The sequence below is a fragment of the Felis catus genome, chromosome A1 (genome assembly GCF_018350175.1).
Source record: "Felis catus isolate Fca126 chromosome A1, F.catus_Fca126_mat1.0, whole genome shotgun sequence".
Classification (NCBI taxonomy): domain Eukaryota; kingdom Metazoa; phylum Chordata; class Mammalia; order Carnivora; family Felidae; genus Felis; species Felis catus.
Genome location: NC_058368.1, coordinates 155,326,349 through 155,340,882, shown reverse-complemented (window position 1 = coordinate 155,340,882; position 14,534 = coordinate 155,326,349). Strand labels below are relative to the sequence as shown.

At 39.2% G+C, this 14,534-nt stretch overlaps 1 long non-coding RNA gene across 10 annotated transcripts in view; it reads left to right on the top strand.

Annotated features, from left to right (window-relative positions):
* LOC102899982 overlaps positions 1-8,410 on the top strand; it is a 149,247-nt gene extending 140,837 nt beyond the window's left edge. For all 10 annotated transcript variants that reach the window (XR_006583113.1, XR_006583121.1, XR_002744389.2 and 7 more), the window contains one exon: positions 6,670-8,410. This is a non-coding gene — a long non-coding RNA (uncharacterized LOC102899982). The remainder of the gene's footprint in view (positions 1-6,669) is intronic.
* The last annotated feature ends 6,124 nt before the right edge of the window (positions 8,411-14,534 follow it).

The following is a 14,534-nucleotide window of genomic DNA, read 5'->3' as shown; positions in this document are numbered from 1 at the left end:
TGTATGTTGGCATATGAGGTATGATTTTTTGCTGAAATACAAATTACAGACACTTAACTGTTTTAGTTTTAAGGTCACTGTTCTTTCTCCGCCTTTGTGTGGCCTTTTACATTTGTTAATGGAGATAGAGCAGGGCTAAGTGACTCTTAAACTCTTTTCTATATACAGTAAAACCCATTAACATGGACGTTACTAAATTTGGAATTTATGATAATGAGAGAGGGCTGGGTTAAAGTTTACTTTTGCATTGTCTCTGAACCAAATCTTTGCTGAGCTAATAAATAGTATAATACAATTAAAGGGGAATGGCGTTATCGTTTTATAAAGCAAGCTTTTCAGGAAGTCTAGAGAAGTAACGCGGGATGGAATGAGGTAGTGTGGCAAAAAGGCATAGTGCAGAAGGAGCCACTTTCTATCTGCGTGACCTTGGGCAAATTACTTAGGTTCTCTGAGTATCTTTTCCCTCACCTGTAAATGGAGATAGTTTACCTAATTTATGGAGCTGTTATGAGGGTTAGATTGAATGTATATAGAAAGCGTCTGGTGTGAGTACATACTTCATGAGTTGCAGGTAATTACCACCTACCTAAAATAATTGGTGAGCTAATTTTAAACACTTCTCATTTTTTCACTGAAGCGGTGTTCCACATGTTAGGGTTTTGGAACACTAATCTGAAATACTGCTTTACTTTTATTATTGATTGAAGGAACCCCCCAGCAGTTTGATGTGGCGGTAAAGAACATGAGCTTTGGAGTCAGACAAACTCAGGTTTGAAAGTATTTCTGTAACGCATTAGCTACGTGGCTTTAGGCAAGTTACTTAATATCTCTCAGGTTTTATTTTCTAATTTGTAAAAATGGGATGAGAATACCTGCTCCAGGACTTTTATGAGGACTCAATGAGATAGTGCATGTAAAGCGTTCAGCCTACTGATTTTCATGTAGTAACCTCTCAAAACATCACCTGTTGCTATTATCGTGATCTTTTGACAACCATCCATTCTTTAGACTTTTTAATTAATTCAGACTCGTTTTCTTCAATTAACCTAATTAACTCATTTCACTTTTGATATAATCTCCATTTTAAATGTGGATTTTAAGTACATAAGTAAAAAATTATAGAGAGGCAAAATGGCTATAAATAGGTAGGGTGAAAGAGGAAAGAATAATATTTTAAAAGTGGGAGCACAAGGCCTTAAGTTAGACTTAAGTTACTGAATAGTCAATTTTGTGCATAATATTTGTGTCCTTTACGAGAGGTCTTTACATTAGAAGGAAATCAAATTGTGTGTGTGTGTGTGTGTGTGTGTGTGTGTGTGTGTGTGTGGTAGACAGTGTGGACTGGTCACCAGCTCCTGCCATTCACTGGAGAGAGAAGCAGTGAAATCCATGTTCAGTTTTATTTTCATCTTGCTTTCCCTGTTTGTTTCATAGGCTGTATGGATGAGAAATGTAAGCACTATAATGTCCTGCATGGAGACAGTAATCTATCCTCCCCTTAATGACAGGCTTACACAGTTTGTCGGAATCCATCACCTCAACAGATCAGACTGAATTACTTCAATGACTGGCAAATGGGTGGCACTCATGGTGAAGTGAAAGCAGCCAGGGGTGTGTGTTTATTAAGTGCTCTTCAATAGAAAAAAGTGGGTTTTACTGAAATCTCTCTCATCCATGCTATTTTTGCAGAGGCAAGAAGTGCCCATCTTCCTTTGGGAAAACAGAAGAATGATTTTTCTTAAGATTCTGAAATACTGAAATACAAATTCACAACCATAAATGTGTTATAAAAATCAGGTTTTTGGGGCACCTGGGTGGCTCAGTCAGTTAAGCGTCTGACTTCGGCTCAGGTCATGATCTCACAGTCCGTGAGTTCGAGCCCTGCATCGGGCTCTGTGCTGACAGCTCAGACCCTGGAGCCTGCTTCGGATTCTGTGTCTCCCTCTCTCTGCCTGTCCCCTGCTCATCCTCTGTCTCTCTCTGTCTCGAAAAAAAAAAAACAGTTTTTTTACCCCCACATCGTATACATGCACAGTGGAACCTTGTAATAAAAACTAGAACCAATAATGTTGGGACTATGTGCCTTTGAATTTCCAGAGATGCCCAATTTAGGCAGATAATTTTTGAAAGTGAAGTCAGTTCATTAAGTTGACAACTAGTGGTTTAACATATATGAACTTTCATAATGCTAAGTTCACAAGTCAGAAAAAACCTTCTGTAAGACCAGGTTTATTAAGATTTGGGTCAGAAAAAGCGATCACTCTAATGTATGCCATGTTGATTAGTTGCATTATTCATATCTTTATTGGAAGTACCTAATGGTTTGTTGTTAAGGTGTGGCATTATGTGTCTAGACTTGGCATATCAATAGGAACAGCAATAATAATTAATTTTTATTGGATTCTTACTGTGTGCCAACACTGTGATAGAAGCTGGGGCTATAATGGGAAGCAAAAAAAAAAAAAAAAAAGATACAATTTCATGTTGGTAACAACCTGTGAAATAGGTATAGACACAAACAAGGTCACAGAATTTAAATAATTTCTCCCTGGTTTGATAGGTCATAAGTGGCAGGGCTAGAAATACAGTGCTGTATTTGCTATAGCAAACTAACTTTTGCTTTGGTTAAGAGACTCAAACAAGCTAGAAAGAGCTCCCTGACACGGTGGAGGTGCCATACCAGCTTTGGACTGCTTATGCTTATACTGTCAAGGAAGGGAGAAATAAACTTCTGTCTTACTACTCAGCTATCCCTGGGTGTTGGCTTCATTCATATGTCTGAAGATGTATAATCATTCTTTAAAATTTTTTAGGTTTATTTATTTATTTTGAGAGAGACACACAGAGTGGGGAGAGGCAGAGAGAGTGGGGGTGTGAGAGGACCCTAAACAGGCTCTGCACTAGCACCACAGAGCCCCAACTGGGGCTCAGACTCATGAACCATGAGATCATGACCTGAGCTGAAACCAACGGATGCTTAACCAGCTGAGCCACCCAGGTACCCCATAATCATTCTTTTTAAAGGCATTTCCTAGATGTTGCACTTCTAACTCATACTCACATCCTACTAGCTATACCTATCGGCCAGGAAAATATATTTTTGTAGCCATGTACTTCTCAAAATTTAGGGGTTCTAGTAATGAAGGAAAAAGGAAAGAATGGGTATTAGAGGATAGTTGGCAGTCTCCGCGTCATATGCCAATTATGAGCATTGTTTTGAAATAAAATTTTGACCACAGGCTTAGACAATGACAGATGAGCTCAAGGCTCTGGGATATGCCTACGTCCATTATCCATTTCTTTCCAAGTAGTATATCAAAGTTATGTATGCATGTGTGTGTATGTATGTATGTATATATATGAATGTATACAGTGCATGTATGATATATTTAAATATAATATGTGAGATATCATAAATATTACATGATTCTACAGTGGACTCTGGTCATCTGCAATTGCTAATTCAAAATTTCACAAGAGAAGAGCCCCCCTGCCCAGCTCTCAAACCTAATGCAGTCTCTGATGAACTCAGTTGCCTATATGGAGCTGCTTGGAAATATTGTGTCTTGCTCACAGATAGACCTCCATGGTCCTTTTTCCTGGGTCCAGCTCTTTAGGTCCTACTTTACTAGTGACGAAGAGAAAAACAAAAAAAGAAAAATAGAAGTTAAGTTAGAGCTGGTCTTATTAGTCTGCCGTAGGCCTTATCTAGAGGAAGTGTTATTGAGGAGCATCTCCCAAGTGAAAGGCAGTTCTATACCTGTTTTGCCTCACTGGCCATGTGGAAGTGGAGAGAAGCAATCTAAAGAGAGTGAGAATCACAAGAGATGAACCCCAAAGACGCCACAGCCTACAGAAGTCAGAACTTTTAACCTTTTTTCCGCATAGACCAAAAGCTTCAATGCCTACTAGGAGGCTTGTTTGAATCCAGTAACTTGATTCAGTCTCTTGCCTCTTTTCCTCCATGGGAGTGAGGCTGGGGAGTGGAGTAAGGGTAGAGAGCATGTGGAAGTGGAACTTTGCTGTCCTTCTAGAGATCAACATCAAGTACTTTGAAGGCACCATAACAAATACAGGCACAATAACAAATACCTTTATCCCACTTTTCTTTTTTTTTTTAATTAAAATTTTTTTAATGTTTATTTATTTTTGAGAGAGACAGAGACAGAATGCGAGTGGGTTAGGGCAGAGAGAGAGGGAGACGCAGAATCCAAAGCAGGCTCCGAGCTGTCAGCACTGAGCCCGACGCGGGGCTCGAACTCACAAGCTGTGAGATCATGACCTGAGCCGAAGTCGGTTGCTCAACTGATTGAGCCACCCAGGCACCCCCGTATCCCACTTTTCAAAGAATTAATCATCTGGGAGCTAATAGATATGAAACATTTGGTGAAGATTAAGTAGTTGAACTGTGTGTTATTGATTATTCCAGAAGAACCCAGGTAAGAGATAAGTCAATGTGGATTTGTTTCTTGGGGAAAGCTTTTTAGATCATGTCACAAGTGAGGTGCCAAAGGATGAAAGGAACTAATTAAGAAGGCAGAAAAGAGGGGGTGATGCATAATGAGCTTAGAGGTCAGTGCATCTGTGTGCCTGAAGCAGAGACTTCATTTTGGAGACCAGAGAGTGAAGTAGAATAGGAAAGTAGGGTACTTCAGAATTCAGGCAGGAGTTAACCTGTAGGTAGTCATGTAAGTTGTTGTTTTTTTTTTTTTTTAATTAAGTTAATGTTAACCTCTTTTAAGTTTTTATGGAATGAAGGGAGGATAAGTTAGGAAATTGAATGAATGAATAAATATAAAGACATTGTAGATATTATAAAAACTAGCCTCTTAAGTAGAATTTGTGTAGGCTGAGAAGACAGGGTTTCTATGCAGTATCTCAGTGACATAGGTTGCCAGGGAATAAGAGAAGTCAAGGCTAGGTGTATCAGGGACTGGAGTCTGCCTGCACTAGGGTTAGCCCGCAGTCTAGTTCACAGTGAACAAGAGGAAGTGATGATCTTAGGGCTGGGTCACGAAAGAAACTGAGGAGATCCAATTCAGCAGGAGACTTGGTTAACTAGAATGTAGACAGCAGGTGAGATTGAGTCATGAATGGTGGTGTCATGGCAGGGAGCAATCTAATCGTAGCTGGATCCCAGCCAGCAGCTGGAGTTCTGGAATAGAATCTGGGGAAGTGTAGTGTCATGGCCCTAGTCAAGTAGGTTTAAGTTCAGGGCAAGGCACATGGTATTGAAGGAAAGAGGGAAACTAGTCAAGGTTAAAGGCAGCTCCAAAGATTGGGCCAACATGTCTAGAGGAAGCAGGGAAACGGAGAAATGATGAAGCCGTGTAAACTCAGTGCAATTCAGTGCACTTGTGGCCAAGGAAGGAATACGGTTCCTGCTATCTGGTGGGCTGAGGTTGCTTCTCTTTTGCCTGCCTGATGAGGATGGGTTGAAGGTCACAGCTGGGCTGAGCCTCTTTAGTAGAGACTTCAGGGGACCGAGCTCAGACAGATCTTGGAGCGAATGGCTGCAGTGGAGGCCCAGTGGAGGTAGCATCACCTGGAAGGAATTGAGACTAGAGCAGAGGAGATGTAGGCATAGCTAGGAGTCTGTCATATGCCAGGCAGAGGAGATCAGGTCTTGACAAAGGGGTAGGGAGGATTTAGTAGAAATTCAGAAGTAAAGGGCACTGCAAAAGACATTTCAAATTAAGAAGATGTTTCAGTGACAAGTTTGATACAATGGGTAGAGAAGGAAAAACCTAAAATGATTCCAGGCTGATATTAAATGCTCATATAGTATGACATTTTTGTTCATGAGCTGAAGGGTGCTTTAAGCACATTACTTTGTGCCTGCTTTTTAAAAAACCCAAATAAATAAAGTAAATTAGTGAATAAATGTGTTAAGGCTAAGCTTACTTGTGTGTTTGTTGGCTTTACATCTCAACTGCAGTGGGTCTGCAGTGGGACATTTTAGAGAGAAATAGCCCTTGAGCATGTGAATGTTTCTTGCAAAGATGGTTTTCTTTCCTGTTCTAAGATAGTGTTAGTAAGGTGCATGTGCCTGAGTATGACTGAAAAGCCTAAGGTGGGGCCTACCTGTATCTGTCTGTTGCTATCAAGGGGCCTTGTCCGCCGGAGGTGACCTTTGAAGTGTTTATGCTTCTTTTACTTACCTGGTTAGTTCAGAGCCTTTGCTGAATAAAGAGTGCTCCTCCCCAGCCTGATTGCTTCACAGCAGGAGGCTGTCTGCAGCTGTGATTTCCTGGCCATCCACTTTGGTGCCACCTGATGGGACACAGGCATGGACAAAAATTTACTATTCATTAAGGGATAGGGCTCAGCACCTCAGGAGGGGTTTATTCCTGTTTATGGAGGCAAGGGAAGAAAATGCAGATTCCTTACCTGGATAGGGACATTTTGTCTTCAAAATGTATAGATATGTGGTGTCTCTGATTTTATTAGGGCTCGGATCTGCACCTGGGTGGCATGGGTTTCAAAGTCATTATTTAAGGTAAGGAAAGATAACTTTCAACAGCATTATCACCACCAAAGATCTTGGTTGTATTTTTGAAAGTTTGAGCTAAATAATTGTAGTGATCACCAAAAGACCAACTGCTGTACTTCTGAAAAGTTGCTCTTAGAAAGGCTTGGATTAATCATTTGTTTCCATTTTGTTCACAGATGTACTGTCTGTAGGACAGGGGTAGACTGAATACCTGCTTCACTGAATACCTGCTTCACATCACCTTTCACATTTTCTTATTGGAAAGACAGCCGTTGGAGAATCATCTTGTTACCATCAGCAAAAATGCAAACAAATCAAGACATTAAGAATGCCACAGTGGCCAGCAGTTAATGATGCCAGTGTTACACAAGCTTCGGCAAAGTTTTCAAGACAGTGTGCCTCACTAGCCATAAATCAGGAAAGATTGAACTTATCCTTTTTTGTCTCAGCTGTTCCTTAAATCAATGCAACCCCTCCAAATTAATGTGAATTGAAACATGCATTGTCTTTTCAGCTTAATTGAGTACTTACTATGTGTGAATCACTGCACAAAATAGGGGAGGGAAAATGAGGGAGACAATTAGGATGTGTTTCCTGCCTTCAATGGATTTACAATTAGTTTCAGGGCACTTTTTTTCTTCTGCTCTTAATTAAGTGTGTCCCTAAGATAGAAAACAAATGAATGGAAAAGTGTATTCTGCAAGTATTTTAAATCCCTTTAATAAAACACAAAACAAAACAAAACAAAACAAAACAAAATAATCTAATGTGGGCAACTCAGGACATCTTCCATTTTTTTGGAGTTTCAATAGGTAGGATTTATTTCATTGATTTTATAAATATTCAGTAGATGTTAGAGATATTAACACATTATAGTTGGAGTTAATTGAATTAAATTCTTTTTTTTCCCCTTTAGGTGTAGATTGTCTGTTGGAAAAGTATATTGTGTTTGTACATTTCTTGCAGAGTAGGTAGATGAATTACATCTGTTGTCTCTGTAGGCCTCTACCTTCTGTGCCCTAGGGGCCTGACATTCTGAGTAAGTTATTAGCGTGGGGAAGGGAAGATTTGGATCAAACTTGGGAAAGCTCATGGACCCAAGATAGGGCAGGGAAGGAGCAAAACAGACCTAGGCAGTGACTCTGTAGGAAAACTTGGCTGTTTTAGTATTCATTGTGTTGTCTTCTATGTTCCAAAATTACTGTACAGTTTTTTCAAAAATTTATTTCTGATCTGGGAATAAGTCATGATTTTTCCAATGTTAAGGCACTAATATGACTGCAGACACCAGACATTTTATGTAGTGTATGTAACACATTTTAGCATGTACGAACCAACAATAGACATGTCTTTGTCTTCAGTAGTGTCCATCTGAATTGAAAATGTGCCAGCTTTTTTTTTCTTAAAATCATTATCAACAGACTTCTTAATTAAGCTGCCAATACATACTGCCAATAGCACCATGTGCCCTTTGAGAAATGAATCGTGTAAGTGCTGTTTCCCTCTTACTGAATAAACAATGTTGCTCCATAGAAAGTGGATTTAAAATGTTCTTTGAATAGGAAATTATATTGCTTCCGAAAGAATTTGATAAGAATTCTCATACCTTCCTTTCTTTACTTAATTTCCAAAAACTTTTATTTGCTCCTCAATAAGGAATAGTTCTAATTTGACTGATAACTTTAGTTGTATGAGTCATCCTTAATAGGATGCCTGCCCCCAAACTCCTGATGGTGATAGCGGATATTTGTTAACCTGAGTTACAAAACTATATTGTATGAAACTGTAGCATTTGTTTCCTATTCTGGGAAAAATTTGTGGAGGGACCATCTCTGTGTTCCCAGAACCTAGCACAGTACCTGGTGCATAGTAAGTATATGTTGAGTAACATTTGGTGATTAAAATGTGTAAAGTAGCTTTTTTTCTGTGGTTCTTAAAACTCTATAAAAAGACAGAGGGGTCTTGCTAACAGAGTAGCACCTTCACTGGTTTGTAGTTTATAGTCAGTCTCGTTAGAATGAGTCCCAAATCAACTGGATTCTTCATATACGGTCTAGTCCCCTGGGCTTCTGAATGAGTGTCTTGGATTCATCAGTTCAGCCCTGTGATTTGTACTAACATCCACTCTGCTTCCTCTGGCCCTTGGCCAGCTCAATAGGGGTGGGCCTTTGGAGGGGCTGTTCCGCTTCTCCTCCTCTGGCTTGTCCACCAATAGAAGAGCAATCACTCTATTCACTGGGTATTCACGACATGCCAGGCGCTGAGCTAAGTGTTTTTACACATATTCTCTCACTTAATTATCTCATTTAAACCTTACAGCAACCATCTGAAGTAGGTATTATCTACTGCGGAGATATGTATGTATCTTGCTTAAGTCATGGGGATCTAAATCCAGATCTCTTAGATTCTAAAGCCTGAACTATTAACCTCTCCCCTCTGCTGCATCCCAGGAGAAATTCCCAGTGCCTGGTGGTGTGGGGGCAGATCAAATCTGGACGTAGTCCAGAATCATTTCATTTAGTATTCCCAAACAGCAAACTGTCTAACAGATAAAACCCAGCAAATCACAGTTGTTTTGAGAATGGGGGAGGGCAGAGCAATTGGGAGAAAGCAAAGTTGGAAACAAACCAATTTGAGTCAAGCCTTTAGCCTTTATCTCATAATGCCTTTTTTTTTTAACTTTCTTTTTTTAACACAGCCTGACACCATGTGATAAATCAAAGCCTGACGTAATTGACCCAGAATTGATCCCCAAATGTCTTTTAGGGGAACATGCTTTAACTCTGGTTGTTGATTCTGAGGAATAATTGCCACCCTAGTAAGGTAATTACATATGCCATTGTTTATACACATAATAGGCTCAGAATGCATATTCTGCACAGAGGGAAAGAGAGTCCTGCTTACACATTAGGGGTGTGTACCATGTGTTGTGTCAGAATGCCACAAATAGCACTTGAACTGCTCCGTTACCGCTGATTTCCCTGACGTGTGTGTGCACGCGTGTGCGTGTAAGGGTGAGGTTAGGAGTGAGGAAGGAGATGGGCCATGGAAGGCTGTTTGTTGAGCCGGGTGGCAGTGATTTGCTTTTCCTTAATTTTTTAGTTTACTCAAACATCTTCTGGATCTGATTCACTTAGCTTGGTCTGGTAAAAGGACTGTTTTTTCTTCCTGTTTGGCATGTGCTTATTAATGAGCTCTCATATTTCTTTCCATCAAAGGCTGTTTACTTTGTGGAAATATAAAGTGAGAATCATTCTCCACAACATCCTCCTAAATGCCCTGTTTTTGACCACCCCTTTAAGTACACCAAAGAGTCAGCTAAAATGGTAGCTAGTGCCTTTCCTTTCACTGTGCTTTCTGGTAAAACATAAATGGGATTTAAACCACAAATGACCAATTAAAGCACTTCATGCCTTTTTCCTTTAGCCATAAGACAGTAGTTATCCTAAGTAAATATAACAAATAGGCTATTTTGTGGTAGTCTAACCCTAGCATCATGTGTATATATTTTTAAATCAAAGCCTTAAAAAACCCAAAATGTCATGACTTTTTGTAGTACTGCACATTGAAAGAAGTACATATGTATTCCAGTATGGAACTGAGCATTGTTTGAGGCCAAAGCAATTCATCCTGGGCTATTCTCTGCCGCAGTGTCCAGCAAATTGCACGACCTGCTTGTTAGAGTTGACAATAGTGTTTTACCCAACAAAGGCCTCTGCAGCTCTGAGCAGCAGTGGAATGTCAGAATGAGCACATTTCACACACAGATGTGCAGCCATAATAGCCTCTTAAGAAGATGCATGTGGCAGGGAGCTAAGGGTGGGGGTTGGGTGCTTGGAGTAGGTGGCGTGTGAGTGGGTAGGTTGGGGGTCAGTGAGAGAAGGAGGCCAACAGTTAGCAGTAGGGACATGGCCCCACTGACCACATTTAATCAGCCCTCTGTAAACAATTCAACATTTTCATTGTTCTCTAAAAACTAATAAAGAGCAACAAGCACTTTTCATTCATCTTGAAGTAATTTTCTGTCAGGTTGGAGCCCCTCGTGGCCTCCAGCTTGTGCAATGCTAGCTGTGTGATACAACAACTATTGCAATTTATTTTACAAACTCTGGTCATTCACATGTCAGTTAGTGTTCACCAAGCCGGCATCTGAAATTGTGCAGTTAACGAGTTTTACAACATTTCTATCAAGAGAAACTGTTTAGCATAACTGACTCTTAAGGAGTTATTATACCTCTAAAAATCCATTTTAAGGGGCATTATTTAAATAAAATAGAAAAACGGTTCACTGCCTTTTAAAGGGGCTACAAAAAAAGTCCATCAGCTCCAGTGCAGTAATCCTCAGCTTAAAGCACTCTTGAGAGTACTTCTGGGAATTGTCAGCATAATGAAATGTTTTGTGAAATGTCCAGATAGATTCCTCTACTCAACAATTTTACTGCACCATATTTATTTTCCTTCCAGTTTTTAAAGAAGTGAATTACTTTTTGAGAGGATGACTCTATGTTGTGTAGATTAACTGAGCACATTATTACCCAGGTTGTAGCAGAAGTGATGGTTCTCTTTGCAGTGTTATCTACATGCAGCTGCAGACGGGGGCAAAGAAGAGAAAGGCAGCTTTCCCTTCTTAGTGCTTTAGCTCCAGAAGGGTTAAATCACCGTGAGGCTTACAGATTTTTGTGTTTTCCTCGGGCTACATTTCCTCAGACTTTGAACAACTTTGGGACAAAATAACACCTGTAAACACTTTATTTAAACTTTAAAAATTGGACTCTGTTTTCTTACCCTAAATACAAATGCAGGAAAACCCATACACTTGTACCTTGGCACATGCATAACGATGCATATCATTTGAATCTGGCCCATTTCAATGCGAGATGCTATTGAACATTTTGCTTAAAGAACAATGGATTCCTCACATTAACTGAGATGGCCAATGACCCCAAACCAATTAATGGCGAAAGTCTATAATAGAGCACTATATAGCATAGCAGCAAGTTCATTTAGCATATTATATTACCTATCGGGAGTAGAAGCCACCACTTGTAATGTAAATGGCTTAATGGTTCTTTCTACAGTGAGCAAGACCAGGAGAAAAATTATGTTCTGCTGTAACAAGAGATACTCCATATCCTTGGGAAGTGTATCTGTAACAGGGCACATTTTCATTTTGCCACAAATGGTCCCCTAATTTCGTAGACTGATGTTTGTGCACATGACTTTAATTTTCTGAGGGAGACAGGCAGGTGTTCTTGTGCCTGTTAGCTGTATCTGCCCATAAGAAGCACAGTAACATCCATGAGCCAAATACAATTTGACATAATTCATACCTTTATTACCTCCTACAGAATGATATTATTTCATGCTGGCACATTAATGTTTCCAGCACGATACTGTCATTCCTGGAAATTTTACCTTTTGAAGTTCAAATATTGAAGAATGACTTTTAAAATTCTCTAAGTGCCTTAGATTTGGGGGAAAATGCAACTTCTTCCAAGGTCAGCTGTTTTACTCTTTTGTGATATTTGATGGCACTGCAGATAATGTTCAGATAATGGAGGAAGATCATATCTGAAAACTTACCTCTTCTTGACCAAAGAACTTTTTCCTCTTCTATTTCCATTTTTGCAAATAATATTTCATCAACTTCTCATGTCAGACTTCACTGTTATGTGTTCCCCTAGTGATGCAAATTCAGGAGATGCTGACCAAAAAATGTTTAAATGATTGCAGCTTGAATCCATTTGGTGTAGTACTTTGATCTGTCCTAATACTCCAGCAGTCAGAATTAGTTAGGGCAGATGGAGTATATAAGTTTCCTGTTGCCGCCATAGCAAATTACCACAAATTTAGTGGCTTGAAATAATACAAATTTATTAGCTCACATTTCAGTAGTTCAAAGGTCTCATGGGGCTAAAATCACTTGTTGACAAAGCTACATTCTTTCTGGAGGCTCTGGAGGCGTGTCCTTTCTCTTGCCTTTTCTAGCTTCTAGACACCACCTGCTTTCCTTGACTTGTGGCCTCTTCCTCAAAAACTAGCAGTTTTTTTTTTTCAAAACTAGCAGTTTCTTCAAAATAGTGGTGAGTCAAATCCTTCTCACATGGCATCTGACTCTTTTCCACTATCACTTTTCTCTTTCTCTGACTGCAGCTGGAAAATATTATACCTTTGAGGTATAATATTTTATATATATATATATAGGTATATATATATATAGGTATATATATATTTATATATATAGGTATATTTATATATATATAGGTATATTTATATATATTTATATATATGTTATATATATTATATATATTTATATATATATTATATATATTTATATATTATATATATTATATATTTATATTTATTATATATATATAGGTATATTTATATATATAGGTATAAAATTTTATACCTTTGAGGAATCATGATTAGATTGGGCCCACCCAGAGAATCCAGGATAATCGCCCCATCTCAGGGTCCATATCTTAAAACACGTCTTAAATATCTCTTTTGTCAAGTAATCTATATTTACCGATTCTGGATAATGGGACTTGAACATCTTTGATGGGGAGAGGGAGTTGATGGCGTTAATCTGCCTACCACAGGGAATCCCTGAGAGTTCTTTCTCATGCAAGTATTTGGAGAGTTAGTTGCAGTTCCCAAACTTTTAAAATGTTGCATGAAAATAGTTTTAAACTTTTGATTATGTAACCCAAAATATGTACATTTCCTTCTAAACCATCCTACTATTATTTCTATTAATAGTATATATACTATTAGAAACGATGGATTTCTTTTTAGTATATAAATAAGTAAAATGGATCTCCTAATGGTTTCTTTGCACCCCAATGCATCTTGTGTGCCCCTTATTTTGGAGAAGAAGGAAAAAGGATGAAGTTGGGGTTAACTCGTGTAAATGTGGCTCTTTATTCTTTCAGAATGTAAGTCTTCAAAGTGAGGAAGGGACTGCAGAGACTTTTTGTCGGTCTCTGGTAGTTTTTGGACGTGAGGAGGAAATTTATTTGTTTCACTTACACTCTTACTGCTGTTTGTTCTTACTGAGTGTAACAGTATAGAATGTAACATACCGGAAAGTTACCTGAAAGTTGAGAGCTGCCAATTACAGAATTACAAGACAAGTGCCACTTTATAAAAGGCTGGAAAGAGATTATTCACCAGAAGCACTAGAATAAGGCCATATCTCATCAAACAGCTACTCAGGTCAGCACAGTTGAAAATCCCAAGAAGCCAGGGGCTCAATGGCCATTTTAAACTCTAGGGGCAAGGTCCATGTGAAACTGGGTTGAGAGAAACAAAGCGTGATTCTGCTAAGTTCATTTTATTTATTTATTTAAAAAAATTTTTTTTTCAACATTTATTTATTTATTTTTTTGGGACAGAGAGAGACAGAGCATGAACGGGGGAGGGGCAGAGAGAGAGGGAGACACAGAATCGGAAACAGGCTCCAGGCTCTGAGCCATCAGCCCAGAGCCTGACGCGGGGCTCAAACTCACGGACCGCGAGATCGTGACCTGGCTGAAGTCGGAGGCTTAACCGACTGCGCCACCCAGGCACCCCATCTAAGTTCATTTTAAATCATAGTTTCTGACTCTGAAATCATCTGCACTATACCAGCCACTCTTGATCTCAGTGCCATATAGGCTTATTACAATGCAGGAAAACCAGAAACTGTAACACAAGCAGACTCTGTAAGTCCCCTCGTGTTAAAAAGTGAGATGTTTTTAGAGCAGTCACCCTCAAAAGTGGAATCTTGCTAAGACATGCTGACACACCTCGGAAATCAAAAAGACCGTCTACTGGCGAATGAAAAAAGTAGGTTGCCGCAAAAATGTACATCAACTAGGAAACAAGTCAGTAAATGTTTGCCAACTGCCGTAAGTGTCCTGGAGGCAGTCTGGGAAGTATATTTTTATTTAATTTTGTCCAGGCCACTTCCATTCTCTTCCTGAAAGGTGGGTAGGTAGTATCTTTCACTGATAGTTTCCATCAATGATCTCAAAATGTAACCGATAGCATGTCA